The sequence below is a fragment of the Mus musculus genome, chromosome X (assembly GCF_000001635.26).
Source record: "Mus musculus strain C57BL/6J chromosome X, GRCm38.p6 C57BL/6J".
Lineage (NCBI taxonomy): Eukaryota > Metazoa > Chordata > Mammalia > Rodentia > Muridae > Mus > Mus musculus.
Window position 1 is genome coordinate 8,018,877 of NC_000086.7, and position 26,553 is coordinate 8,045,429.

Consider the following 26,553-nt stretch of genomic DNA (forward strand, 5'->3'; position numbering starts at 1 on the left):
GAGCTCCGATCCACCTTGTAGTGTGTGACTAGGATGGAGTGTCTGAAAGAGTTGCTTGTGGGTCTGCAGCTGAGTGAGGATTCTTTTAAATGGCTATGGGTGTTTTGCCTGCTTTCATGTCTCTGCACTACATTCATGCTTTCCGATTGCAGAGGATAGAAGATGGCATTGGATATCCTGGAACTGGCCTTACAGACAACTGGTTGTACGCTAGCTACCACATGCAGATTGGGAATCAAACCTAGGTACTCCAGAAGAGCAGCAGATGCTTTTAACTGCTAAACCATCTCTCTAGTCCTGAGCTAAGATTTTTTTTTTTTTGAAAGGGGGTCTCGCTGTATTTGAAGCCTCACAATTCCTATCCACGCTTGGTCCCCTCCCCACCCCACCACTATTTGCTTCGCTTTCACAAGCTTTCTATCTATGGGTTACCTATCAGGACCAGGGTTAGGTGAGTCTGAGATTTTTGCCTCTGGGTACATACCTGGGTGCCCTGGGTGTTATTAAACATATGGTTTTCCTTTAAAAATTATTTCCAAGGCCTATAATCCTAGCTACTCAAAAGGCTGGAGCAAAAGGAGCAAAAATTTGAGGCCAGGGTACTGGCTTAAAGCTTAGGAGCTCTGGCTATGCTTCCAGAGGACCACAGTTCAATCCTCAGCCCCAACATGGTGAGGGCTATAACTCTAGTCCCTAGGAATCCAACTCCCTCTTCTGGCCTCCTCAGGCAGCGTACATCCAAGTGGTACAAAGACATACATGCTAGCAAAATATGTCTGCCCATAAAATAATGTTTTAAAAAAATTCAAGACAACCTGGGCAAATCATTAAGATCATCTCTGAAAATAAAATTTTAAAAAATTGCAGGGGTTGGGGATTTAGCTCAGTTGTAGAGCACTTGCCTAGCAAGTGCAAGGCCCTGGGTTTGGTCCTCAGCTCTGGAAAAAAAAAATGCTAGGGACATTTAGCGTTAGCAGTAGCATGTTTGCCTGGCTCCAGGTTCAATTGCCAGCACAGGGGGGCGGGGGGGGGGCAAGTTTTGTAGAGCCAGGCTGGAGCACAGATCTGCAATTCCAGCCTCCGGGAAGCCAAGGCAGAAGTGTGAGTTCCAGACCAGCCTGGGTGACAGAGTAAATTCTATAGTGAAACTCTATCTCCAAAAAGGCTGGGCATGTAGTGGAGCTCAATGACTCAGTAGTAGACTGCCCTGGCAGTACCAGGCTCTGGACTTGATCACCAGCATGGGAAATAAAGATGCAAGTGAGTGCCACCTACTTCTAGGGACTACACAGGTCATCCCTGCCCCATCCACAAAGTGACTATTTAGGGGGGCTAGAGAGATGTCTCAGTGGTTAAGAGCACTGGCTGCTCTTCCAAAAGTTCTGAGTTCAATCCCCAGCAACCACATGGTGGCTTATGACCATCTGTGATGAGTTTGGATGCCCTCTTCTGGCATGCAGGTGTAATGCAGACAGCATTCATATATGTAAAACAAATAAATCTTTTTTAAAAAGTGGCTTTCATTGGAGTCAGTTCCAGCTGTTTAGTTTTAGATACTTTCCTGTGGGCTCATGAGCATGTGGGCTGTGTGTGCTCACATCTGGCTTTCTTTTGCTTGTCTTGTAAAGGGCACTTCACTCTGCATGTGGATACACAGAGCGCTTGTATTGTGCATTGTACTTAGTGGATGCTCTGTGTCCAATAGGAAGCCAACATCCTCCACAGCACTCAGCAACAGTCATTGACTATGAATGGTGCTTCTTTGTTCTTTTTGAGATGGAGTCTCTTTATGTAGCTGCCTAGGATGGTCTTTGGCTCACAGAAACCTGACGTATAGGTGGGTATTTATTAGATTTTCCCCACTAAGGCTTCTCTTCAGTTTTAGGCTTTTTTTTCTAAATTAAATTTTAAATGTATGCATATGTGTGTGTATGTGCCACATGTGTGCAGGTGCCCATGGAGACTAGAAGAAGGTGTCAAAGCCCCTGGAGCCAGAGTTACAGGCAGTTTCAAGCTGCCTGGCGTATAGGTGTTGAGATCTGAACTTGGGTCCTCTGGAAGAGCAGTAAGCACATAACCTCCGTGCCACAAATCTTTTGCCTTTCACAGGGTTTCCTCATCAGCCCTATAAGCCCTGTGTCCACTGCTTCGTGCACTTATGTAAAACTGTCGGGTGTGTTACTAAGGATACTTCCGAGGAACAGAACCAACATACTAATTATTTAAAAGCACTAGCTCATATTATTATGGAAGCTGAAAAATCCCGTAAGCCACCTGAAAGCTGGGGACCTATGACAGCCAGAAGGACAATGAGAGAAGTTCAATTAGGGTTAAGAGAACATTCCAGCCATCCGGCAGAAGGAGCATATCCCCCTTCTTCTGTTTTTTTGTTCTATTCAGACCAGACCCTCAGTGAGTTGGACAAAGCCATTCACAAAGATGGAGGGCCATCTGCATAGACTTCAACACACCCAGAAATGATGTTTAACTGGGGCATCTTTCATCCCAGCTAATATGACACTTAAAATTATCCAGCAAAGCTCACCTGTGGTGGTTTGAATAAGGATGGCCCTCATAGGTTATTTGAATGCTTGGTCATCGGGGAATGGCACTATTTGAGAAAGATCGGGTGTGGCCTTCTTGGAGAAAGTATGTCATGGGAGTGGGCTTTGAGGTTTCAAAAGCCCAAGCCAGTACCAGCCCCTATCGTTTCTCCCTGCCTATAGATCTGGGTGTAGTACTCAACTATATCTCCAGTGCCATGATGCCATGCTTGTGCCATGCTCCCCCATAATGATAATGAACTGAAACTGTAAGCAAGCATAGAAGAAGTGTTTTCTCTGATAATAGAAATATTACTGTAGACATCATGTCTCTTCACAGCAATAGAACTGTGACTAAAGACGCACCCTTTGCGAACTTGGCACTCATATGCATCTCATTAAGCCATGCTAATCACAAAATGAGGGCAATAAATAGACAACTGTTCATCTAACCTGGCACGACTATGCTGTATACAACTGAATGGGTGCCAGGTTTTTGCCCAGAAGAGTTGGCGTCCTTGAGCCACTCTGACTTTTCCCCCTTGATATCCCATAACTTAAGCAATACCGTCACTAATATTTAAATACTGATAGAGGGTCAGGAGCTCAAGGTCACCTTTGGCTGTTTAGTGATTTTGAGTCAACCCTGGGTTGCATGAGATCATGTCTCAAAAAATAAAACAAGGGCTGGAGAGGTGGCTCAGTGGTTAAGAACACTGACTGCTCTTCCAGAGGTCCTGAGTTCAAATCCCAGCAACCACATGGTGGCTCACAACTGGTTATCTGTAATGGGATCTGATGCCTTTGAAGCTACAAATGTACTCCTCATATATATCTATAAAATAAATAAATAAAATCTTTTAAAAAATAAGACAAAACAAATGTGCAAATAAATAAACAAATACATAAATGTAAAATATTTATTTATTTACTTTGAGACAGAGTTTCTCTGTGTAGCCCTGGCTGTCCTGGAACTCACTCTGTAGATCAGGCTGGCCTTGAACTCAGAAATCTGCCTGGCTCTGCCTCCCAAGTGCTGGAGTTAAAGGCATGTGTTACCACTGCTCGGCTTAAGTAATTTTTTTTTGTTTTAAAATTTTTATTTTTTGTTTTTTAAAAAGACTTATTTATTATTATTATATGTAAGTACACTGTAGCTGTCTTCAGATACACCAGAAGAGGGTGTCAGATATGGATGCACCAGAAGAGGGAATCACCATGTGGTTGTTGGGATTTGAACTCAGGCTGTCCTGAAACCCAATTTGTAGACTAGGCTGGCCTCAAACTCAGAAATCTGCCTGCCTCTGCCTCCCGAGTGCTGGGATTAAAGGCATGCGCCACCAACACCCGGCATTTCTTTTTTGAAATGTGTGTGTGTGTGTGTGTGTGTGTGTGTGTGTGCACGCAAGTATATATGCATATGTGTGCACATCCATGTAGAGGCCATGGACAAGCTCAGATGTTACCTCCAGCCATGCATCTCATGCTTGGAGCTCCCAGCTACTAGACTAGCTGATGAGTGATCCTCTTTCCGCTCTTTCCTATCAGGGGACCACAGGCATGTTCTGGGCCCCAATGCCAGCATTGCCACATGTGTTCTAGGGATGGAACTCTGGACCTCAGGCTTGCTTGCAGCACAAGCATTGACTGAGCATCTCCTCTGCCCCGCCTTTCCCATTTCTAAATTGGTTGGTGTTGGTTTTCTTGGTTTTTGTTTTTGTTTTGCTGTTGAGTTTCTGGAATTCTCCCATCTATTCTGGATATAAATCCCTGGCCAGTTATAATTTACATAATACTTTCTTCTACTCTATGGGTTGCTTCTCTTTCTTTCTTCCTTTCTTTCTTTTTTTTCTTTCTTCTTTCTTTCTTTCCTTCTTTCTTGACTTTATGTATGAGTACACTATCACCATCTTCAGACACACCAGAAGAAGGCATCAGATCCCATTACAGATGGTTGTGAGCCACTATGTGGTTGCTGGGAATTGAACTCAGGACCTCTGGAAGAGCAGTCAGTGCTCTTAACCACTGAGCCATCTCTCCAGCCCCCTATGGGTTGGTTTTCTATTCGAGAGCATATTTCTACCATAAAGAAAATGCTTGATACCAGGCGTGGTGACACACACCTTTAATTCCAGTGCTTGGGAGGCAGAGGCCAGCAGATATCTGAGATTGAGGCTAGCTTGATCTATAGAGTGAGTTCTAGGACAGCCAGGGCTACACAGCAAAACTCTGTCTCAACAAATCAAGAATATTTGTTATTATAGTATGTAAGGTGAGAGGAGCGCATATGCCACAGGGACTGTGTGGAGATCAGAAAACTCTTGCAGAGTCAGGTTGTTCTCTTCTTTTACATGGGTCCTTGGGATATGAACTCAGGCCATCGGGCTTGTACTGTAAACACTTGGCTGGCTGAGTCATTTCGCCAGCCAGACTGCTCGCCTTTCAGTCAGAGCAGGAGCTGGGGAGAGCTGGAAGGAAGACATTGTAGCTGGGCTAGAGCCCTGGAATGTCAGTATTTGGTAGGCAGAGGGTGGAGGGGCACGCGTTCAGCTAGAGATTGTGAGGCCAGCCTGGGTTACAAAAGATACTGTCTTAGGGATAGAGGGAGGAGGTTGAGGTATCAGAGGAGGGGAGGGGAAAAAAGAAGAGAAGAAGAGAGACTGAAGGACATTTAAAACATACAGTCTTTGCAGCTCAGTTTCCTGTCTTTAAAACTGGCCATCCCAAAGTGCTGGTTAAGAGATTCTGTGAGAGCCGGGCGTGGTGGCACACGCCTTTGATCCCAGCACTTGGGAGGCAGAGGCAGGCAAATTTCTGAGTTTGAGGCCAGCCTGGTCTACAAAGTGAGTTCCAGGACAGCCAGAGCTATACAGAGAAACCCTGTCTCGAAAACCACCCCCCCCCCAAAAAAAAGAGAGATAGTGATTCTATGAAAAGGACCTCTGTTGGTGAGGTGTTCCTCCCTACACAAGTGACAGAGTCGTAGTAGGGTGTCCCTCAGGTAAGAAGGACCTTTGTCTTTCTATTGCCAGAACAGCTGGGGTAGACAACTGAAGCTCTAACAAAAGAGCCAATATAGCCTTCTTCATCATCTTGACCATCTTTAAGAATGAATACGTGAGCCGGGCAGTGGTGGTGCATGCCTTTAATCCCAGCACTCTGGAAAGGCAGGCAGATTTCTGAGTTCGAGGCCAGCCTGGTCTACAGAGTGAGTTCCAGGACAGCCAGGGCTACACAGAAAAACCCTGTCTCGAAAAACCAAAAAAAAAAAAAAAAAAAAAGAATGAACATGTGAGGCTAGAGAGATGGCTCAGTGATTAAGAGCACTGACTGCTCTCCTGGAGGTCCTGAGTTCAAATCCCAGCAACCACATGGTGGCTCACAACCACCCACAATGAGATCTGATGCCCTCTTCTGGTGTGTCTGAAGACAGCTACAGTGTACTTATGTATAATAATAAATAATTCTTTAAAAAAAAAAAAGCACTGGCTGCTCTTCCAGAGGTCCTGAGTTCAGTTCTCAGCAACCACACATGGTGGCTCATGAGCATCCAAAAAGGGGTTTGATGCCCTCTTCTGGCAGGTAGATGTATATGCAGCAGAGCACACTTACTTTATGTAAATAAATAGATAAGTTAAAAGACAAGAACGTGTAAAGTGTGCCTGAGGCTGGAGAAGATAGCTTAGAGGTTAAAAGCACTAGCTGTTCTGCTTGCCTATAGTTGGATTCCCAGCTACCAACATGGTGGCTCGCAACTATCTATAATTCCTGTCCCAGGAGGATAAGACAATCCCTTCTGGACCCCATGGGCACTAGGCACATACGTGCTGCACAAACACACACGCAGTCAAAACACTCATACATGCAAAATTAAAACCAAATTTGTTTCGGGCTGGAGAGATGGCTCAGTGGTTAAGAGCACTGACCGCTCTACTGAAGGTCCTGAGTTCAAATCCCAGCAACCACATGGTGGCTCACAACCATCCATAATGAGATCTGATGCCCTCTTCTGGTGTGTCTGAAGACAGCTACAGTGTACTTACATATAATAATAAATAAATCTTAAAAAAAAAAAAAACTAGCCGGGCGTGGTAGCACACACCTTTAATCCCAGCACTTGGGAGGCAGAGGCAGGCGGATTTCTGAGTTCGAGGCCAGCCTGGTCTACAAAGTGAGTTCCAGGACAGACAAGAGTACACAGAGAAACCCTGTCTCGAAAAACCAAAAAACCCCCCCCCCTCAAAAAGAAGAGCTTTAGAAGCTCTGGGGCAGGGGTACACAAAATCAGGTCTTGGGGTGCCGCTCAGTGCTAGAGCACTTGCCTAGCGTGCATAAAACCCAGGATTCTATTCCCCCAAACCACAAAAGACTTTTTGTTTTCATAATTGGTGCTTTTTAGTCCAAGACAGAACCTGTGCTTCCAGACCTTACATCTTACATCCTTACTGCAGCTTTCCCTCCCTTCCCACTTCCCTCCAACCATCCCCCTCTTCCACATCACCTCAGAAAAGAGCAGGCCTTCCAGAGGTATTGACCAAACATGACATAACAAACTACAGCAAGACCAGGCGTATATTCTCACATCAAGGCTGGACAAGGCTTCCCATTAGGAAGAGAAGTTCCCACGAGTAGGCAAAAGAGTCCGATAGCCTCTGCTCCCACTGTTAGGTGTCCCACAAAGACACCAAGCCACACAACCATAACATATATGCACAGGACCTAGGTCAGACCCCTAGAGGCTCCCTCATGTCTGTGAGTTTCTATGAAGCCTGGTCAGTTGATTCTGGGGGCTGTGTTCTCCAGCTGTCCCGAGCCCTCTGATTCCTCAGACCCTTCCTCCCCACCCCACGCAGGACTCCTCAAGCTCCACCCAATGCCTGGCTGTGGGACTCTGCATCTGCTCCCATCAGTTGCTTCATGAAGGCTCTCTGGTCTCTCTGATGGTGATTATGCTGCGCCCCAATCCCAAAACACTCTGCAGGCATGACAAACTATAGGTGGAAGGTTTGGTGGCTGGGTTGGTGCCCCAGTCCCTCCACTCAGGCCTCACATCTTTATACAATAGTAAGAGAGGGAAAGACCTCAGGACAAAGGCTTTCTCCCAACAAGGTCTAGAGATTACTCTTCCTAGCAGATTGAGAAAAACCATATCAAATGTTTCACTCCAAAGATGAATAGCTTTCCACAGGAAGCAAAGTTCTTATGTCTGGTTCAGAACAATCATAGTATCTGTGCAGTGGTAGTGCACACCTTTAATCCCAGTACTTGGGAGGCAAAGGCAGACAGATCTCTGTGAGTTTGGGGCCAGCTTGTTCTACACAGTGAGTTCCAAAACAGCCAGGACTGTTATACAGAGAAACCCTGTCTCAAAACACCAAAAACAAAACAAAACAAAACAAAACAAAAACAAAAACAGAACAAACAAACAAAGCTCTATGGAGAATTGAATAATGACTTTGGGGGCAGTAGTGGAAGGGCCCCTACACAGAAGTGAGCATTCCTTCAATCTGTTCTGCAAGACAACCCCAGTCAGCTGCCCAAGAGGGTCGTGGACTCTTCCCGGACATGAGTAATCCTTCTGACTCAGCCTCCCAAATAGCGAGGATAACAACCTTACACCACTGTGCCTGGCTTCTTCCTGTTTAAACAGTATTTACTGGTAATCTATTGTGTGTGCACATTGGTACCAGATGATTCCGGGAAGCATCAGAAATCTGTTCTCTCACAGTTAGGGGCTTGGGGGTGGGTGGGAAAGGGCAGAAGCAAAAGGCTGGACTACAAGGTGAGCCTCGTTCTAGCCCAGGCACTGGACTGCAATTATTGTATGGCTTAGGTTCTATCCTTTGCTCCCTCCAGGTTGTGTTTTCTTCTTTTGTACTAAAAAGAGTTTAAATCAGCAATCTCAAAAGACACAGCCTGCTTTTCTAAGGCTATAGACTGAGCCCAACTATAGAATTTATGACAGAGACAGCCATGCAAAGGGAAGGTCCAGAGGCCACTTGGCTTCTGCTTCCTCTTACTCATCAAAAGCAAGAAGGGTCAATGAAGGGATCAGGCAGGGTCTTTGCTGGAATTTAGCTCATAAACTGCTGAAGCCAAGGAGCTCAAAGGACAGATAAGAAAGAAAGAGTTGGTGCTCCTGGGAACTTGAGAGGCCTGGCGTGAAGCGGGAGAGGAGGTGGCAGAAAAAGAAAGCAGAGCCTCCCTTTCCCAGGGAGCAGGGGCTACTTTCCAGGCTGATGTTTTGAGTGCAGCGCCTTAGAAATCCCACCCTGCCTGTCCTGGCATTCCAAGGAAAAGGGTGTCACCTTATCTATGCTTCCCAATGCACAGAATGTCACCCAGTCAGCTGCCCAAGAGGGTCGTGGACTCTTCCCAGACAAGAGTAATCCTTCTGACTCAGCCTCCCAAATAGCGAGGATAACAACCTTACACCACCGTGCCTGGCTTCTTCCTGTTTAAACAGTATTTATTGACAATCTATTGTGTGTGTGCAGATTGGTGCCAGATGGTACTGGGAAAACATCAGAAATCTGTTCTCTCACAGTTAGGGGTTGGGTGGGGGTCGGTGGTGGGAAAGGCAGAAGCAAAAGGCCGGGCAATAGCTGGACTGCCATTCCCAGGCTTTGCAGGACACTTCATTTCCTGGTTCTTCTAGTTTCTGGTGGCTGCTAGTCTTTCTTGGTGTGTAAATTCTAGTGTTCTGTCTTTATCATGCTCCCCTCCATTTTCCTCTTATAAGAATACCTTAGGGGCCAAGCAGTGGTGGCGCACACCTTTAATCCTGGCACTTGGCAGGCAGAAGTAGATGGATCTCTGTGAGTTTGAGGCCAGCCTGGTCTACAGAGTGAGTTCCAGGACAGCCAAGGCTACACAGAGAAACTTCAAAAAAACAAACAAGCAAACAAACAAAAAACCCAAAACCAACCAACCAACTAACCACCACCACCAAAACACTGTACGGTAGTGGAGCTAGTGAAATGGTTCACTGGCTAAGAGAATTTGCTGTTCTAGAACAGGATCCCAAGTTCAGTTCCCAGCAGCCACACGGCTGCTCAGAGCTGTCTATAACTCCCATTCTATGGGATCCAATGGCACCTTTTGACTTCTGTGGGCACTAAGCATGTGTGTAGCATAATATGCGATGCAAGACAAACATGCAGGCAAACACACATAAAATACAGTTTTAAAATGAAAAAAAGAGAGAGAGAGAGAGAACAGTGTAGGGGCTGGCTCTAAAGCCTAGTGCTAAAGTGCTTGCCTACCATACTCCTGCCCTGGGCATCATCCCCAGCTTGCATGCAGAGTAAAACAAAAGGAATACTTACTGTTTGTTTGTTTTTTGCTTTTTTTTTTTTTTTCGAGACAGAGTTTCTCTGTGTAGCCCTGGCGTCCTGGAACTCACTCTGTAGACCAGGCTGGCCTTGAACTCAGAGATCCGCCTGCCTCTGCTTCCTAAGTGCTGGGATTAAAGGTATGTGCCACCACTGCCCGGCTTATTTGGGGGGGGGGTGGTTATTAAGACAGGTTTTCTTTGTGTCACCCTGGCTGTCCTAGAACTAGCTCTATAGACCAGAGATCCACCTTCATCTGCCTCTTGAGTACCAGGATTAAAGGCACGTGCTACCACCACCCAGCAGAAATCCTTATTAACAGAGAGTATAGCTCTATTGCTTTAGGGAGCTTGTTTGGTTCTGAGACACGGGGAGGTCTTGCTGTGTAGCCCTGGCTGTCCTGGAACTCACTCAGCAAACCAGGCTGGCCTCAAACTCACATTGGCCTGCTAATTTAGCACCTCCCAGGTGCTGAAGGAACACCCCACCATGTCTGGTGTAAATATGGCCCAAGTGTTCCATGAAAGTATAAGCTGTTAATACTATCATTCATAACTTTAAATATTATTTATTATGGATGTATGCATGATATGTGGGTATGGACATATGTGTTATGACACATTTGTGGCTGTCAGAGCACTGTGGCATGGCTTCTCCTCTTCACCTTTAATGGGACTTTAGAAGTAGAACTCAGATCAGCAGGCTTATACAGCAAGTGTGTTTACCTATGGTGCCATTTCACCTGTCTTACCATTCAGAATACAGAGTTGAGAAAATATAACCAGGCATATTCAGTTAGGTAAGGTCAGGTGGTAAATAGGGCTCTGAGACAGGGGTAGCTGGGAGTTTGGGGGTACACACTCACCAAAGAGCCATGAGACCATATACAATACAAAGAACGTGGGTGTGATTTCTGAACCTCTTGGTGGAATTACAGAAACATCTGCCCACACTCCTCTCTAGGCTTTCCAGACGTGCAGAGAGATCAGTTCGTAGATGATAAAGGAAGAGGCAGAGATAGAATCAGGGTGGCTGCAGAGTCCCGTGCTCTTGTGAAAAAGCCCAGCTAGTAGTGAGCTTTTGCATCATGGGAGAGGTCAGGACCTATCCAGAGGGGCAGCTATACCAGCTGCAACGTAGGTTACTGTCCAGGTGCAGCTGTCTTGTAGAAAAGCAGAAGCCATGGAAATTCAACAGAAAATCTTTTACTATTGTTTTCTTATGGTACTAGAGCCTGAACCTAAGGCTTCAAGCATGTTAGCAAGTGTAAAAACTTTTCTATACTTAGAGTCATAGCTTTTAATGTGTCTGGATGTTTTGCCTGCCTGTATATCTGTGCACCACAGTTCTTAACTATGGAACAATCTCTCCAGCCCTTTCTTTCCTTTCCTTTCCTTTCCTTTCCTTTCCTTTCCTTTCCTTTCCTTTCCTTTCCTTTCCTTTCCTTTCCTTTCCTTTCCTTTTTCTTTCCTTTCTTTCTTTTTTCTTTTTTCTTTTTTCTTTTTTTCTTTCTTTCTTTCTTTTTTTTTTTTTTGAGACAGGGTTTTTTTGTATAGCTTTGGCTGTCCTGGAACTCACTTTGTAGATCATGCTGGCCTCGAACTCAGAAATCTGCCTGCCTCTGCCTCCTGAGTGCTGGGATCAAAGGCGTGCGCCACCACACCCAGCTCTCCAGCCCTTTCTTAGATTTTTTTTTTTTTTTTGAGACAAGGTTTCATGTAGCTGAGACTAGCTTTACACGGCATCTGTTTGAGAAGATGGTCTTGAATTCTTGATCCTCCTGCCTCTGCCTCTCCAGTGCTATGTGGTTATAGCCATGTGCGACCCCATCTGGAGTTGAGAATATGTTTAATGATTGGCCAGTATTAAATATTTTATCTTTCTTTTTTTTTTTTGAGACAAACAGGGTCTTGCTATGCAGCTCTGATCAGCCTGAAGCATGTGCCACCATGCCAGCTGTTTTGGTTTTTACATTGGCTCTTTCTGTGTATTCTAGGCTAGACTTGAACTCAAAATCCTTGTATCTCAGCCTTATAAGTGCTGCGATTACAAGCATGCACCACCACCTCCTCTGGGTATCCCTTGTTTTCTTTTGAGACAGAGTTCTATGCAGCCCAGAGTAGATGCTCCACCATACCGAATTTTATGAGGTGCTAGGTATCAAACTCAGGGCTTCCTACATAGTAGGCCAGCATTCTACTGACTGAGCTACATCCCTAGCCCTTGCTTTAAGGCTGTCCTTGATCCTCCTGCTCTTGCTTCAGCCTCCTGCTTGCTGGGATGATAGATGTTCACCATCATTCCAGGCTGCTAATTAAATGCTTTTAAATAATCTTTTGCAGTCAGTAAACAGGTGAGCAAATAATTGGAACAAGCACATCATGGAAGAGCGTCTCCCAATGCCCAATAGACACGCGAGAGATCTTCTTCAGTCCTCATCAAGGAACAGAGAAGTCAAATTACAAAGGAGGAACTGCACAGAGGACTAGATTGGTAAACAGTTTAAGATTGATTTTATCTTTAAATGCACACTTCTATCAGTGGTCTCAGGAACGAAAGGCCATTTCTAGGAGGGAATCAGCCTCAAGGTATTGGATATTCTCAAGAGTCTCCTGGTGAACAGATGGAATGGTGCGTGCCTTGTAATCCTAGTAATCAGGAAGCAGAGGAAGGAGGATCAAGATGTGAGATCAGTCTGGGTCATACAAGGCTCTCTAATAATAATAACCACCACTAGCAACAAAATGTAGTACCAGGCTGGTGGGATGGTCCGTTGAGGGAAGGGGGTGGGGCGAGCGTGAGGATTACATTAAAGTTTGTGTTCAAACCTTAAGCAGAATGACTCACGTACTGCCTACCCATTTCTAGCTAACATGCACCAGGAAAGTGGGTGAGAGGGAATGATGCCTGTCAGTGGCAAGATGGGGCATACCACTGCAGAACATAAGAGGTAGCGTATTGTGAAAGGTGCCAATGTGGTGCTTAGAGCCACTAACATAGAGAAGAGTTGACATTCTGTGGACTCCTGGACCCAGAGCTAACCCCACCATCCATCTGCCTGGAGTCTCCAGCAGCCTGGAAGCCACCATCACCATGGCCTTATAGATGCTCGCCAGGGACCACTACTTGGACTTTAACTGGCTTAGTTTGGGCAGAGTGGGAAGAAACCTGTCTGTGAGTTCTCATTTGCCATCATGAGATTGCCTATCTAAAACTCTTCCCAGGTACCAAGATTTCTCCTGTACTCTAAACTGCACCAAGACCTTTCACCTTCCTTTTCCTTTCTTTCTTTCTTTCTTTCTTTCTTTCTTTCTTTCTTTCTTTCTTTCTTTCTTTCTTTCTTTCTTTCTTTTTCTTTCTTCCTTTCTTTTTTTATTATTTTTTAATTTTTCTTGACCTTTCACCTTCCTATAAGCTGCTAGTTCTGCACCTGCACACTGGCTCTAAGATTGTCAGTGTACTCTCCTGCTTCCATTCTATTTACTAAATTCTGGAATTAGATTTGCTAGGAGACAGTCTCTTACTCTCTCTCTCTCTCTCTCTCTCTCTCTCTCTCAATCTCAATCTGTTTTGTTTTTCAAGACAGGGTTTCTCTGTGTAGCCCTAGCTGTCCTGGAACTCACTCTGTAGACCAGCTGGCCTGGAACTCAGAAATCCTCCTGCCTCTGCCTCCCAAGTGCTGGGATTAAAGGTGTGCATCACAACTGCCTGGCAACTATCTTTTTTTTTTTTTTTTAGTGTCTCTCTCTGTGTGTGTATGTGTGTTGTCATGGACTTGTGGAGATCAAAGGGCAACTATTGTTGGTTTCTTTCATCCAGAATTCTCAAGATCAAACTCAAGAGATCCAGCATGTATGATAAGCATCTTTACCTCACTTGTCCAAGACTACACTTTTAAAATTGACTTGGCTGGGCAATGGTGGTGCACACCTATAATCCTAGCACTTGGATGGCAGAGGCAGGCAGATTTCTGAGTTAGAGGCCAGCCTGGTCTACAGAGTGAGTTCCAGGACAGCCAGGGCTATACAGAGAAACCCTGTCTCGAAAAACAACAACAACAAAACAAAAAAACAAAAAATAAATTATTAACTTATTTTATGTGTGCAGATATTTTGACTGCAGCTTACCTGGTACCCTTGGAAGTCAACAAGAGGGCATTGGATCACCCGGGGCTGGAGTTACAAGTGGTTGTAAGTTACCTTGTGGGTGCTAGGAATTGAACCCAGGTCCTCTGGAAGAGCAGCCACACCTCTGAACTGCTGAGCCATCTTTCCAGTCCAATATTGTACTTTTAATGATCAAATTTTGAGTGTAGGATGTTTGGCTAAGAGGAAAGTAGTGGTCCAATCAACTCATAAGGTTGTTACAGTTTTCCAAGTTCCACTGTAACTTGGAGAACTGTATTCAGGGTGTTGTAAAGGATAGATTCTACCACTAGGTGGAGAAGGGCCATCGGCTCCTCTCTGAAGGCTTAGTTGATCTAGGGACAGGTCAAGGGACCTTGGTAAGGTCACCACCCCTAGGGAGGAGGTTCCCCTTAGGACTGTGTACTTTTCCTTCCCAGAATTCCCACCCTTTAATTCAGTACCATGAGGTTCAGATGGATCTGCCTGCCTTTCACATTAACTATTTCTTTTTCTTTTGAATGCTGGCTGCAACCCAAATTTGTTTTTAAACTCCCTTAATTTAAGTGTTGGGCTTCCTTGCTCTCCTCCCCACCCCAACCCACCCCCACCCCACTCCCTTTTTAATGTTATTTTTTTTTTTATTTTTTTTTTTTAAAGATTTATTTATTGATTATATGTAAGTACACTGTAGCTGTCTTCAGACACTCCAGAAGAGGGAGTCAGATCTCTGTAAGGATGGTTGTGAGTCACCATGTGGTTGCTGGGATTTGAACTCCGGACCTTCGGAAGAGCAGTCAGGTGCTCTTACCCACTGAGCCATCTCACCAGCCCCTAATGTTATTTTTTTAAACACAGGGTTTCTCTGTGTAACAGAGCCCTGGCTGTCTTGGAACTTGCTCTGAAGACTGGGCTAGCTGGCCTCAAACTCACAGAGATCCTCCTGCCTCTACCACCTCAGTGTTGGAATTAAAGGTGTGTGCCACCACACCTGGCCCTTGCTCTTTTTCTAAAGCTCCTTTCCAGCCAAGTATATATAAGTACCTGTACCACATGTGTACATGCTGTACTCAAAGGGGCCAGAAGAAGGTTTCAGATCCTGGAACTGGAGATACAGATGGTTGTTAGCCACCATGTAGGTGCAGGGAATTGAACCTGGGTCCTCTGAAAAAGCAACCAGATCTTGTAACTGCTGAGCCATCTCCCCAACCCCGAGTCCTTTTAAGATTATTTTATTAGTCAGGCACAGCTGTCAAGGAGAGATGCCTGGAGCCAATCAGCTTCGAGGAATATTAACAGGAGGGAACATCAATAGGTGTACAGAAACTTTCACAATGAAATCTGAAGCCAAGGATGGAGAGGAGGAAAACCTGCAAACTGCCTTCAAGAAATTAAGAGTAGAGCCATCAGGGCCCATCATGTGTCTCTGTTGGTGAAGGCACAAGCATCAGAGCATCAGTCAGAACAGTCGCAGATGGTTCCAAACCGAAAAGCACGAGTGCATCTAAAGACAGTTGGCATGGCTCTACAAGGAAGTCTTCACGAGGAGCAGTGAGAACCCAGCATTGTATACGCTCCAAGTCTCCTGTTCTTTGTCCTCTGTACTCCCATAGCAGTACAACAGCATCTCCTTCCAGCAGTCAGCTTAAACACATAAGGCAGACTGAGCCACCCCATGGCAGCAGTGGACGGGGAATTTCAACATCTAAAGTTCAGCGCAGGAGAAAATTCTACTTCTCTTGATATTAATCAAACTGGAGCAGCTATCAAGTCTCTGAGAAGTTCGTTTCTGAGGCTCCCACTGAGAGTAAAACAGAAGAGCTCTCTGATCCTACCCAAGTCTCCCAAGAAAGTCTTACGGCCAATGATTTCTCTGACTTTCAGACTGTTTCCAAGCTAAGTCAAGGCAAGCCATGTGTGTGTGTAGGCAAGGAGTGCCAGTGTAAGAAGTGGCATGACATGGAAGTGTACTCCTTTTCAGGTTTGCAGAATGTCCCTCCTCTGGCCCCAGAATGAAGATCACTTGAGGACTACTTTCAGTCACTGCACACCAGAACTCTGTCTGGCTCGCCTCGATCCTGTTCCGAGCAAGCTCGTGTCTATGTGGATGGTGTGACCATTGAGGACCTAGCAGGCTACATGGAGTATTACTGATATATCCCTAAGAAAATGTCCCACATGGCAGAGATGATGTACACCTGATAACAAAAGGCTAATTCATGAGCTTTAAACCAATGAAAGCCTGTCAGAGGTTTAGTTAACAGCAGACCTGGTGGCCACTCTGTGAGAAGATATCTCTTTCTGCTCACTGTGCTTGTAATAAAAACTATTCTTGGCATCTCAGTTAATCTTCATTCTGTCATTTTACTGGGTTCTTCTGTACCTGTTAAGGCAAGCAGGTCAAAGAAAATCTCTCCTAAAAATGTTCTGAGGGCTGAAGAAACTATAATGAGTGGGAACTGGCAGCGGCGGGGACATGGTGACATCCTATACGACAGCTTATGATATGGCAGCAAGAAACTCAAATGTGCGTCTGTAACTGGACTGAACACTTGTCATGCTGTAGATGCCAGCCCATTAATAATACAGCTTCTAAGACTCGTTTAAACTGTCTTTGGTTTAACACGGATTTGTGTCATCAAAGGTTTCTTACATTACTGTTGAATCAGTTATCTAAGGTTTAGATGCAGTTTGAATAAACCAGGTGACCTGGTTTTTGTTGTTGTTGTTGTTGTTTTGGTTTTTCAAGACAGGGTTTCTCTGTGTAGCCCTGGCTCTCCTGGAACTCACTCTGTAGACCAGGCTGGTCTCGAACTCAAAATCCACTTGCTTCCCAAGTGCTGGGATTAAAGGCGTGTGCCACCACTTCCTGGCTCTGGTAACACTTCTTTTTCTTTCCTGCCTTTTAATTCTGTAATTGGCAGATAAATCAAAGTCATTTGTATACTTATATGGTATTAATGTGAAAAGTCATTTCAGGGTATATAACAGGGGAATAGTCTGGAAAATGTCTTCAAACATTAGCTCTTCGGGGCCAGAGCAATGGCTCTTCTTGTTTTTCCAGAGGGCCCAGGTTCAGTTCCCAGCACCCACATGGAGGCTCACAAGCCTCTGTCACCCCAACACACTCTTCTGGTCTCCATGCATATACATACAGATCCCGAGGCTGTGTGGGTGGATATGGAAGGACTAGGAAGAGGGATTGGGGTGCATTATGTGAAATTCCTAAAGAATCAATAAAAAATATTATGTTAAGAAAAAAAGAGAGATACTCTGCATGCCCACTGCTGGGAGTCCCACAGGAACACCAACTACATAGCCATAAGGTATATGCAGAGAACCTAGCTCAGACCCATACAGGCTCCCTGCTTGTCTCTGTTAGCCCCTATGAGCCCTGATTAGTCAATTCCTTGGGCCCTCCTGGCTTCTCCAGTCCTTCCTCCTCCTTTTCTGTAGGACCCCCCCTGATCCTGCCTAGTGTTTGACTGTGGCTCCCTGCATCTGTCCCCATCAGTTGCTGGGTGATGCCCCTCTGATGACAACTGAGCTGGGCACTGAGCTATGAGTCATTAGGAATCATTTCACCAACTTTTTGCTGGTTGTGTTTGGTTCTATCCTGGGTCTCTGGGTGGTCCTGCCTCCCGTGAGGACCATTCAGGCAGTGTCAGGCATGTGCTCCCTCTTATGATGTGGGCCTTACATTGAACTAGTCATTGGTTGGCCATTCCCACAATTGCCCCAGGACATCCTGCAGGCAGGACAGATTGTAGGTTGAAAGTTTTATGGCTGTCCCACTGCTAGGCGCCTTGCCTGGTATTAGAAGTTGGCCAGTTCGGGCTCCATATCACTCGTTGCTCAGAGACTTCCCTAGGGTCACTCTTGTCAGTTCCAGGGAGGTTCCAGTACACTAGGTTTCTACATCACTCCCCAAACGCCCACTGATTCCAGTAGTCTCTGCCAGGATTCTCCCCTCTATCCTCTCTGTCCCCAATCCCCACCTGTCCCTGGTCCATCTGTGATATATATTCTATTTCTCCTTCCCAAGGAGATCCGTGCATCCCTCCCCACTCGAGCCCTCCTTGTCACTTAGCCTCTGTCTTAGTCAGGGTTTCCATTCCTGCACAAACATCATGACCAAGAAGCAAGTTGGGAAGGAAAGGGTTTATTCAGCTTACACTTCCATACTGCTGTTCATCACCAAAGGAAGTCAGGACTGGAACTCAAGCAGGTCAGGAAGTAGGAGCTGATGCAGAGGCCATGGAGGGATGTTCTTTACTGGCTTGCTTCCCCTGGCTTGCTCAGCCTGCTCTCTTATAGAACCCAAGACTACCAGCCCAGAGATGGCACCACCCACAAGGGGCCTTTCCCCCTTGATCACTAATTGAGAAAATGCCTTGCAGCTGGATCTCATGGAGGCATTTTCCTCAACTGAAGCTCCTTTCTCTGTGATAACTCCAGCTGTGTCAAGTTGACACCTAAAACCAGCCTCTCTCAGTCTATGGATTGTAGTATGATTAGCCTTTACTTAACAGCTAATGTCTACTTGAAAGTACTTCTCAGCCATTAAAACCAATGACATGAAATTCTTAAGCAAATAGATGGAACTAGAAAAGATCATCCTGAGTGAGGTAACCCAGGCCTAGAAAGGCAAATACTTGCACTCTTTAAAAAAAACCAATTTATTTATTTAATGTATGTGAGTACACTGTCACTGTTTTCAGACACACCAGAAGAGGGCATTGGATCCCATTACAGGTGGTTGTGAGCCACCATGTGGTTGCTGGGAATTGAACTCAGGACCTTTGAAAGAGCAGTTGTGCTCTTACCGGCTGAGTCATCTCTCCAGCCCCAAATTCCGGGTTTCTTTGAGACTCAGATTATAATGTTGTTTTGTTGGTGGTAGACACGGGAAAGACTGTTTTGCTGAAGTAGACGGACACAGGTGAAAGGCTGTGTTTTTATAGCAAACACATGTGAGGACACTTGCTATTTAGAGAGAATATAAATATGAGTTCCCAGACATGGTGGGGGCCAGAGCATCGGGTCACTTTGCTCTGTCTCGCCTGTCTTCCTTGTTGTTGACAACATACATGTATTGGTTTGCTTTACATTGAGTCGCTGGGCTGCTTTTGTGGTGATGTCATAGGGAGAAACTTGCTAAAGAACGTCCCGTGAGGTTCCTGTGGCTTCTTGCCACTTCCACAGACTCAGGCTGGTTGGTGAGCTTCATGGTTTCTTCTGGATTGAACTGCTTCCCTTGCTGGTTCTTGTGGGAAATCGGCCAAGGGGACAGGACTACAGCTGCCAATGGGTGTTTGGTGTTTGCTAGTGGACTGGACTGAGAACCACGAAGATTGGAGTAGGGGTCGCAAGTCACAGCAGACAAAGTACATTGCAGTTACCTGACACAAAACAAAGGAATGACTTCAAAGGGACTTACAAGAATCAGGTAATATGTACAGTAAAGATAAAACAGCCCTGCCTATGGTCAGCTAATGACAGGTAAGGATTTCACACCCTAGTCACACTTTGTGCTACTCCTTTGAGCCTTGTGAAAGCTAGCACCAGGGGGTTCTGCTCTAGCCGACCTTATCATGAATAATGCAATACCACAACCCCCCTATTTCCTAGGCCTTGATAAATTCTTGCATATGAAGGTAATTTGGCTGTACTTTTTTTTTGTTCCTAAATTTTATTTATGAATTAATACAAAACATTGCAGACCGATGTGTCTTAATCCTCGTCCTCCTCTTATCCTGGTTAGTCTGGAAGTAACTCGTAAGCAGCTCGTAACTCTCTTTGCTGTTGGCGACAACACGCAGCCAGTCTCCGAGGCTGTTCTTCAAATATTTTTTGGTGAGATATTTCAAATACCTTTTGGAGAAAGGCACCTCCAAAGTGACAATGATCTTGCTCTTGCTCCGTTCGGTGGTCACAACTCCTCCGCCGAGGTTGCCAGCTTTCCCATTCACCTTGATTCTCTCCTGGAGGAACTGCTCAAAATTGGCAGCATCCATGATTCCATCTTCAACAGGGTGAGTGCAGTCCAGGGTGAACTTCAAAACCTGCTTCTTTTTTTTTGCCTCCCCCTTCGCCACAAGCTTTTTCACAGGCGCCATGGCGGCAGAGGAGGCAGAAAGGTTGGCTGTTCTTTTAAGTATCTATAAGGAATCTCCATTTGTCCGAAGAATTCACCAACTTGCTTCTAATATGCAATGTAGCCTGCTATACCAAGCTGCAGTGAAGATTCCTGTCTCAGTGGGATTCTCTAACTCTTACATGGTAAACCCACCTATTAGCTAGGCCATTGTGTATTCCCTTGTTTGGGTGAGACTGGCTACTGTCCTAAGTAATCACTCTGCAGACCAGCCCTGAGCTAGTCTAGCTCCGTTCTTTGTAATGCCTACACTGTCTCTACTAGAAGTAAATTTTAATATTTCTGAATAGGTAACATTCTTACTGAATTCCTGCTGTATTCCAAGCTCATTGGCTTCAAGGATTTTCTAGGATGTTGGAACTTTGGTGGAGGCTTAGCTATGTCAGAGTTCAATCTTAAAAGGCACTTATAATAAAACAATACTGAAAGAGAGCACGTGGATCCATACACCAGACTAACACGGGGATAGGGTATGAGTATACGGGTTATGAGAATGCCAAGGTTCCAGGAGGTTGAGTTTCCTTGAAACTCTTTGCCTCGTGAGTGCTTCCAGGCCTCTCGGCCTGCCAAGCAGACTTCACTGGAGTGAACGTAGCAATCCGCAGGGACACCATCCACTTCCTTTTACACAGGGTCTCTCACTGGCTTAGAGCCCACCAGTAAGGTTAGACTAGCTGGCCAGTAGACCTCGGGGAATCCCCCTGTCTTCCTCTTAAGTGCTGGGATCGCATGCACATTTTGAAATGGTTCTGGGGTTTCTACCCAGGTCTTCATGTTCTCTGGGCAAGCACTTTACCAAGTAAGCTCTTTCTCTAGCCCTTGCTTTCTTTCTTTGAGATGTGGGCTTAGTATATAGTTTTGGCTAGCCAGGAACTCACTCTGTAGTCCAGGCTGGCCTTGAACTCATGGAATTCTGCCTGCCTCTGCCTCCCAGGTGCTGGTATTATAGGTGTGCGCCATCATGTCTGGGCACCTCGTGAATGCACACCGAGCAGTCTCTTATGAGCTACCTTTCCAGTCAGGTGGATTTTTTTTTTTAAAGTTGTGTGTGTGTTGGGGGGGGGGGGTTTAGCAGACAGTGTTGGAGCGTGTTTTATTAACTTTTCATGAGGAGACATAAACAAACGCCCAATAACGCCAGATGGGCACCAACAGTAAACTCAAGTATGATTTCCCTAAAGTCCAACTTGGAGAGTTTGTTGGTCTTTCAGAGCAGGGGTAAGGGCTTCCTTACAGAATGATAAATGACTCCTAGCCAGATGGGTCACAGCAAAGTCCCACTTCATGTATGGTGACCTCATGGAAACTGTATCATGGAGTTCTGTTTTATTGTTATTTGTTTATTTTTTTGTTGTTTTAGACACAGGGTCTCACTGTGTAGGCCTGGAACTCACTCTGTAGACCAGGTTGGCCTCAAACTCAGAGATCCACCTGCCTCTGCCTCCTGAGGACTGGGATTAAAGGCATATGCCACCATACCTTTTGTATACTTTTTATAAAAATAAAGGTCTATTTTTATTTTTTGTATATGAATGTTTCCCTGCATGTATGCATATCCACATGTGTGTGCACTGCCCACAGAGGTCAGAAGAAGTCATTGAATCCCTTAGAACTGGAGTTAGGATGGTTGTGAGCTACCATGTGGGTGCTGGGACCTGAACTTGGGTCCTCTGCAAGAGCAACAAGTGCTCTTAACTCCTGAGCCAACTCACAGTCCCCCCACATCAGATTTCCTATTGAGCAACACCAGATTCTGGGAAGATAACAAACAAGGCATTTTCTCTGGAGAGCTGTGATTAAAAGCAGGCATCACCAAGCCTGGCCTGGAGTTCTACATTTAATCAACCATTCAGGGTTGGAGAGACAGTTCAGTGGTAAGAGCATTTCTTGCTCTTGTAGAAGATGATCAGAGTTCAAGTCCCAACTTCCACATGATGCTTCTCAGCTATCTGCAACTCCAGTTCCAGAGGAGTCTATGCTCTTCTCTTCTGGTCTCTGCAGTCACCATGCATGTATGTGGTGCACAGACATACATGCAGGTAAAACACCTGCACATAAATTTTTAAAAAATATTTCAAAAATCAATACATGCAAAAATGGTTTTATCTGTTACTCACACGATGTTAGGTTAGACAGAGGTGGGCAAAAAATAGCTATTTGGGGGGCTAGAGATGGCCCAAGATAAATTATAATTCGGCTCTGGACTTAGACCATTCTCCCTTCTCTATGGTGGTTGAAATTCTAATCATATGCTTGGCCCAAGGAATGCCACCATTATGAGGTGTGGCCTTTTTGGAATAGGTGTGTCACTGTGGATGTGGGCTTTAAGACCCTTACCCTAGTTGCCTGGAAGTCAGTCTTCCGCTAGCAGCCTCAGCTCCTCCTGCACCATGCCTGCCTGGGTGCTGCCATGTTCCTGCCTTGATGGTAATGGACTGAACTTCTGAACCTGTAAGGCAGCCCCAGTTAAATATTATCCTTATAAGAGTTTCCTTGGTCATGGTGTCTGTTCACAGCAGTGAAACCCTAAGACACTCAGAGATTAAGAACACTGGCTTCTAAGTTCCAGAGAAATGGCTTCAGTTCTCAGCACCCACATGACAGCTCACAACCTTCTGTTACTCCAGTTCCAGGGAATCTAACGCCCTTTTCAGACCTCTGAAGGTACCAGATACCCATGTAGGATATAAGCAAATATGCAGGCAAAATACCCATTCATATTTTTTCAAAAACTCATATGTGCTCTTAACCAGTGAGCCATCCGTCTCTCCAGCCCCAGATCTGAATTTTTTCTTAAAAGACCAACTCAGAGTTTCAAGACTTATTTATTTACATATTTATTTATTTATTTGATATATATGAATACATTATCCCTCCCTTCACACATATCAGAAGGGATATCAGATCCTATTATAGATGGTTGTGAGCCACCATGTGGTTGATGGGAACTGAACTCGGGACCTCTGGAAGAGCAGTCAGTGCTCTTAACTGCCAAGCCATCTCTGCAACCCCCAGAATTGTTTAAGTATCAAGAGCACTGGGTGGTCTAATAGAGTGAAGCCAACAAATGAAGGAGACAAGCATTTCAGACAACCAAAATTTATACCGTTTTTATTTTTCTTATTTTCCTTCTTGTTTGTCTGAGACAAGAATTCCCTGTGTAGCCCTTCCTGATCTGGAGCTCTGTTGACCAGAATGGCCTGGAACTCACAGAATCTGCCTGCCTCTGCCTCCTGAGTGCATACCTGACCAAAATGTATATACTTTTTTCTTTCAAAAGGCTTTGTTTTTACTTGGTCCATGCCTTGTATGGGCTTTGAGGTACTTACAAAGCTGCCTCGTGGCTGGAAAGGCTCATTCCAGAGGCTAGCAGATGCACAGTGGAGGCAGGAGCTGCCTAGGGAGGGAGGAGAGCTTGTAGTCTGAGAGTGAGAGATGGCTGGGGAACTGCAATCTGCAATGGCTGTGGCCCCTCCAACCTGAGGAAGTTGGTCAGATGGTTGCCCATCTCCTTGATAAGGTCTCCTCCTCCAGGAAATGCTTCTCTAGAAAGTCACAGAGATGAGGGACTGCGCAGGCAGAGCCCAGAGCATGAAGGTCCAAAAGGGCCTGGCTCAGGTTCTTCTCTAGGGCCAAGGCAGCTTCCATGGGTTCCTGAACTTTCCCTTACTCATCCTGAGAGAGCTTCTGCATGTCCTCTTCGTGGCTCAGGGCCCTTGTGCTACTTGGTCCATTCCGAGCAGAAGTGTCTTCCAGTGACCAGAGAGGAGGGTGTAGGAGGCACACAGGTGCAAGCTGACCAAGTGGTCAATGTGGCTTCCACTTTCATGGAATAAGTCTGACCAATCTGGAAGGCCATGGCTCCTAGGCAGTATGGAGTTAACCACAAGAAGACAGGCTGGTCCTAGGAGCCAATGGGTGGCAAGGACTGTGACTGTTCCATCCAAACACTGTTGAAGCAAGATAAAAATCCATGGCACTTCTAGGCATTGTTTCTATCTATCTATCTATCTATCTATCTATCTATCTATCTATCTATATTTGACTATGTGTTTCCCCTGTCCTGTAGTTATTTTATACTCTTTTGGCCAGCTTGGTTCCTTAACTGTAACCTCGTGTGGAGTAGCTAGCTCAAATTCTAGGAAAAGTTGGTCCTCAGAATCCATGTCACCATAGCTCTTATCTGTGGATACCAGCCTGGCTCTGTCTTATTATATTGGCATTATACAAGATTTGGTTTGCAAAAGTAAGTGGAAAGCTACATTATGAAAGAAATTAGATAATAATATAATATTTCTTTTAACCAGATTGTCTTTTTTAGGTATCAAATAGTAATAATTGATGAGAAACAAAATTCAGACCTGCTAATTTTAGCTGAGCGGTGGTAGCACACACCTTTGATCCCAATACTTTGGATGCAGAGGCAGGCAGATCTCTGCAAGTTCGACGCCAGCCTGGTCTACATAGTGAGTTCTAGGACAGCCAGGGCTACACAGAGAAACCTCATCTTGAAAAACAAAGCATCAGATAGGGGACTGATATCCAATATATACAAAGAACTCAAGAAGGTGGACTCCAGAAATTCAAATAACCCCATTAAAAATGGGGTACAGAGCTAACCAAAGAATTCTCAACTGAGGAATACCGAATGGCAGAGAAGCACCTGAAAAAATGTTCAACATCCTTAATCATCAGGGAAATGCAAATCAAAACAACCTTGCAATTCCACCTCACACTAGTCAGAATGGCTAAGATCAAAAATTCAGGTGACAGCAGATGCTGGCGAGGATGTGGAAAAAGAGGAACACTCCTCCATTGCTGGTGGGATGGCAAGCTTGTACAAACACTCTGGAAATCAGTTTAGCAGTTCCTCAGAAAATTGGACATAGTACTACGGGAAGATTCAGCAATACCTCTCCTGGGCATATACCCAGAAGATGTTCCAACTGGTAAGAACGACACATGCTCCACTATGTTCATAGCAGCCTTATTTATAATAGCCAGAAGCTGGAAAGAATCCAGATGCCCCTCAACAGAGGAATCGATACAGAAAATGTGGTACATTTACACAATAGAAGTCATTAGATATGTACTCACTGATAAGTGGATATTAGCCCAGAAACTTAGAATACCCAAGATACAATTTGCAAAACACAAGAAAATCTAGAAGGAAGACCAACATGTGGATACTTCATTCCTTCTTAGAATAGGGAACAAAATACCCATGAAAGGAATTACAGAGACAAAGTTTGGAGCTAAGACGAAAGGATGGACTATCCAGAGACTACCCTCCCCATGGGATCCACCCCATAATCAGTCACCAAACCCAGACACTATTGCATATGCCAGCAAGATTTTGCTGAAGGGACCCCGTTATAGCTGTCTCATATGAGGCTATGCCAGTGCCTGGCAAATACAGAAGTGGATGCTCACAGTCATATATAAGATTGAACACAGGGCCCCCAATGAAGGAGCTAGAGAAAGCACCCAAGGAGCTGAAGGGGTCTGCAACCCTATAGGTGGAACAACAATATGAACTAATCAGTACCCCCAGAGCTCGTGTCTCTAGCTGCATATGTAGCAGAAGATGGCCTAGTAAGCCATCATTGGGAAGAGAGACCTTGCAAACTTTATATGCCCCAGTACAGGGGAACACCAGGGCCAAGAAGTGGGAGTAGGCAGGGGAGCAGGGCGGAAGGAGGGTATAGGGAACTTTCGGGATAGCATTTGAAATGTAAATAAAGAAAATATCTAATAAAAATTTAAATATATTTAAAAAATTTTTAAAAACAAAGCAAAGCAAAACAAACAAAAACAGAAAAGATAGGGGGCTGGAGAGATGGCTCAGTGGTTAAGAACACTGACTGCTCTAACAGAGGTCCTGAGTTCAATTCCTAACAACCACATGGTGGCTCACAACCATCTGTAATGGGATCTGATGCCCTTTTCTGCTGTGTCTGAGGACAGTTACAATGTGCTCATATACATAAAATAAGTGACTAATTCTTTAAGAAAACAGAAAAGATGATCTTAAGAAGGAAATATTTTAGGGCTGTCAAGATGGCTCAGCTGGTAAGATGACTGCTCTTCTAAAGGTCCTGAGTTCAAATTCTAGTAACCACATGGTGGCTCACAACCACCGTAATGAGACCTGACACCCTCTTCTGGTGCATCTGAAGACAGCTACAGTGTACTTATTTATAATAATAAATAAATCTTTGGGCCAGAGTGAGCATGGACTGAGCGAGCAGGACCAAACAGAGCAAGCAGTGGTCCTAAATTCAATTCTCAACAACCACATGAAGGCTCACAACCATCTGTACAGCTACAGTGTACTCATATACATAAAACAAATAAATAAATCTTTAAAAAAAGAAAGAAAAATGTTTAGAATT

At 45.0% G+C, this 26,553-nt stretch overlaps 1 long non-coding RNA gene and 2 pseudogenes across 1 annotated transcript in view; 2 read left to right on the forward strand and 1 right to left on the reverse strand.

The window, feature by feature from the left end:
• Gm39488 overlaps positions 1-14,099 on the forward strand; it is an 84,831-nt gene extending 70,732 nt beyond the window's left edge. Inside the window, exons 3-4 of the long non-coding RNA XR_878039.3 lie at positions 12,220-12,370; positions 13,985-14,099. This is a non-coding gene — a long non-coding RNA (predicted gene, 39488). The remainder of the gene's footprint in view (positions 1-12,219; positions 12,371-13,984) is intronic.
• A 1,068-nt stretch (positions 14,100-15,167) lies between these two features.
• Gm9429 lies at positions 15,168-16,301 on the forward strand (annotated as a pseudogene).
• Positions 19,697-20,141, reverse strand: Rpl22-ps1 (ribosomal protein L22, pseudogene 1; annotated as a pseudogene).